The following is a 3,972-nucleotide window of genomic DNA, read 5'->3' as shown; positions in this document are numbered from 1 at the left end:
AAAAAAAAAAAAAAAAAAAAAAGGGGGAAGGGAGAGAGAGAAAAGTCAGATTCAGGTTAGCCTCATGCTGTCTTTATTGGGTCTTGTGTGGAAAGTTGAGTTTACTCTCAATCAACAAGTAACATTTTTGCTTTTTAAAAAATTTCTGAGCTGCCACCACAGCTACTGCAGCCTCTGGGTGCCTAGAAAAGGGGAATGAGAACAGTGAATGACTCAGTCCCCCGATGGCAGTGGTGGTGGTTGTGGCCAGGGAGGCATGATGACGAGGTAGGGGCGCTGCAGCTTCGAGGAGTAGGCAATGGTGGGGTGGTGTGTTTGGGGTGGGGCCAGGGCGGGGTGTTGGGGCGGCACATGAATAAAAGACTCATCAAAAGCAGGGAAAAGTGGAAAAAGTTTAAAAGAAGGACAAGACACAGTAAGATCAGAGCAAATTTCCTTCAGGAAAAATAGCCTTGTTGCTGTCCCATCTACAGTATCTGCTAAAATAAATGTACCAATCTGTCAGCCCATAGTGAAGAAAGACAAACAGCAAAATTCATCAAGGTTTAGCATGAGCAATAATAAAGAACTCAAACACTACCATCTTTAAACGATGTTCCTCCTGCTGATCCAGAGACACTTTTCATTTGGAAGTTACATCAGTGTTGTGTCCTCTTTGACTTTGTTTTTGATCCACAAAATGACCTAAAGTGGAAGGAAGTACAATGAGCTACTTTAAGAGAAATGGAAGAATTTATCACACTTCATTGGAATTGGATCACAGAACCTGTTTACCCAGAGGTAGTCCATATGTTTGAAGTTGACATGTTTCAAACATCACCACCTTCTATCGTCCGGAAGCTGAATTTGGCCCAGAGAAAAACAAACCAATGTCAGAAGCAACCTGGCCTCATTTACAGTTTGTTTATGAATTTTTCTTAAGATTTTTAGAGGCCGGGCACGGTGGCTCATGCCTGTAATCCCAGCACTTTGGGAGTCCGAGACGGGTGGATCACGAGGTCAGGAGATTGAGACCATCCTGGCTAACATGGTGAAACCCCGTCTCTACTAAAAATACAAAAAATTAGCCAGGCGTGGTGGCGGGAGCCTGTAGTCCCAGCTACTCGGGAGGCTGAGGCAGGAGAATGGCATGAACCCGGAGGAGGAGCCTGCAGTGAGCCGAGATTACACCACTGCAGTCCAGCCTGGGCCACAGAGTGAGACTCTGTCTCCAAAAAAAAAAAAAAAAAGATTTTTAGAGTCTCCAGCTTTCCAACGTAATACAGCAAAGTAATATATCGGTCAGAAGTTTGCATTGCAGCTTTTAGAGTGCTTTGACACTGAAGATCATCAGGAAAGAGTTTTTTGTTGTTGTTTAGTTTTTTGTTTGTTTGTTTTGAGACAGAGTTTTGCTCTCTCACCCAGGCAGTGGCACTATTACAGTTCACTGACTGCAACCTCTGCTTCCCGGGTTCAAGCAATTCTCCCACCTCAGCCTCCTGAGTAGCTGGGACTACAGGCGTGTGCCACCACACCTGGCTAATCTTCGTATTTTTTATAGAGACGGGGTTTCACCATGTGGGTCAGGCTGGTCTTAAACACTTGGCCTCAAGTAATCTACCCACCTCACTCTCCCAAAGTGCTGTGATTACAGGTGTAAGCCACATGCCTGACCTGGGAGAGAGCTTTTCCTAAAACAAGTCTTTGTAGAATCTATGGGAAATTCTTAGGCTTGAGAGCTTACATAAGAAAACAGATAAATATTACATTTCATAGGTTTATTTATGAAACAGAGCTTCATGATGGTATAGCAGAGTTACTAGATATATTGGGAAGTATAATTAATGGATTTGTTTTACCACTAAAAGAAGAGCACAGATTTTCTTATTCAAGGTGCTATATACCTTTGCACAAAGTGAAATCTCTGAGTGTCTACCATCCCCAGCTGGCATATTGTGTAGTACAGTCTTTAGAAAAGGATAGCACCCTCACTGAATCAGTGGTGATGGCACTTCTCAAATATGGGCCAAAGCCTTACAGTCCAAAAGAAGTAATGTTCTTAAACAAATTAGAAGAAATTTTAGATGTAATTGAACCATTGGAATTTGGAAGATCATGGAGCCTCTCTTCTGGCAGCTAGCCAAATGTGTCTCCAGCTCACACTTCCAGGTGGCAGGTGGCAGAGCAAGCACTCTATTACTGGAATAATGAATACGTCAGTAACAACGCAGCAAAGATTCTGCTCATCATGTTTCCATCCTTGTACTGCAATTCAAAGACCCATTGGAACAAGACAATACACGGCTTGATATCCAGCATCCTGAAGTTCTTCATGGAGATGAACCAAAAGCTATTTAATGACTGTACCTAACTGTTCAAAGCAGAGAAACTGAAAGAGAAGCTAAAAATGAGAGAACAGGAAGAAGCATTGTTTAAAATAGAAAATCTAACCAAAGCCAGTCATGAGGTACTAAAAAAGAGAGTAACATGAAAACGTCCAGGGTGTTACTTGAATGTTTTTATAAGATAGGAATATATCTTCATCCTGAGAAGGAGGGATATCATTTTGGCTAAATAAATGACTTTTAGTGACCTGGGATTCTATTTTGTAATAGCAAGTGTTTAAACCTTTGATATTTGACAAACTTTCCAAAGTCAAATTCTAAGCTTTTTCTTTGATCTGGCTAACCTTTTAGATATTAGGTACCCTAAAGTCCAAAAGGGACATATTTGGCTTATTTGGCATATTAAAACCATACAAAAAACATTACCAAATATAAAATGGTGTTTAAACTTTCTTTGGGTTATATTTATATAAATATATTATTAGCTTATGTTCCAAAATTGTATAAGATTGCCATAATTCTGATATGTCCTATAATTCCGATATGTCTATATATTATCAGTAACAATTATAATTGTTATGTTAAATTGTTTTGTGCCATAAGGTGATCAGACTTTAACCATAGCTGTTCTGAGACTTTAGCCCCTCACCTGGCCTGGGCAGCCCCTCCCCTGACCCTGCCATGAGCAGCCCCCTTGCCCCAGTACTCTTCAGGACCTGGTGGCCTGGCACTCACTTTGCAGGCCTGAGTGGCCGTAAGCCAAGTTATTTGTTAGGCTCGGGGAGAGAGCTGGCAATCCCCAGAGGAAAGGGAGCCTCAAACCCCTCTGTATGCAGTTGCCAATTGTTATTTCACTCTGATTCTTTTCAAAGGCAGTTTTATAATCAGCTATAGGACTCTGAAAGGTGCCCTGGAATCTAGGTTTCTGATAACTTTGGAAATCGTGAAATTAGAATAGAGGGAAAAACTTCCAAGACTCCCATAGAGAGTTAATGTGTTCATAAATGTCAAGCAGAACAGGAGTTAATTACATGGAAGACCAAAATAGTCTTTTATGACTTTTGTTTGAAACATGCTAATTCTTTTGTTTTACAGCGTTCAGAAAACTTTTCGTCTTTTGTAATGTTTGCAGCTTTTTTTTTTTTTTTTTTTTGAGACGGAGTCTTGCTCTGCCACCCAGGCTGGAGTGCAGTGGCCGGATCTCAGCTCACTGCAAGCTCCGCCTCCCGGGTTTACGCCATTCTCCTGCCTCAGCCTCCCAAGTAGCTGGGACTACAGGCGCCCGCCTCGTCGCCGGGCTAGTTTTTTGTATTTTTTAGTAGAGACGGGGTTTCACCGTGTTAGCCAGGATGGTCTCGATCTCCTGACCTCATGATCCACCCGTCTCGGCCTCCCAAAGTGCTGGGATTACAGGCTTGAGCCACCGCACCTGGCAGCAGCTTTTAACAATTGGGTAAAGTACACTCTTGTGAGCAAAATTTAGAGTGTATTTCTTTCTCTCTACCTGGTTTCCTTAGAATTTGAAAACGATTTGTAAGTATACTTAATTTATAGCAGTATAGTTGTTTGCACAAGTTCAATAAGAATCTTTTTTCTTTTGTAACAAGATACCATTGGAGACCCTGGTTATTTTACCAAGGCTTTGACT

At 41.7% G+C, this 3,972-nt stretch overlaps 1 pseudogene; it reads left to right on the top strand.

Moving 5' to 3' along the window:
* The first annotated feature begins 362 nt into the window (after positions 1–362).
* Positions 363–2,470, top strand: LOC108530142 (serine/threonine-protein phosphatase 2A 56 kDa regulatory subunit gamma isoform pseudogene; annotated as a pseudogene).
* The last annotated feature ends 1,502 nt before the right edge of the window (positions 2,471–3,972 follow it).

The sequence above is a fragment of the Rhinopithecus bieti genome, unplaced genomic scaffold, assembly GCF_001698545.2.
Source record: "Rhinopithecus bieti isolate Rb0 unplaced genomic scaffold, ASM169854v2 scaffold_7969, whole genome shotgun sequence".
In the NCBI taxonomy this organism is placed as follows: Eukaryota; Metazoa; Chordata; class Mammalia; order Primates; family Cercopithecidae; genus Rhinopithecus; species Rhinopithecus bieti.
Note: the sequence above shows the minus strand (reverse complement) of the source record. Positions and strands in the feature narration are given on the sequence as shown.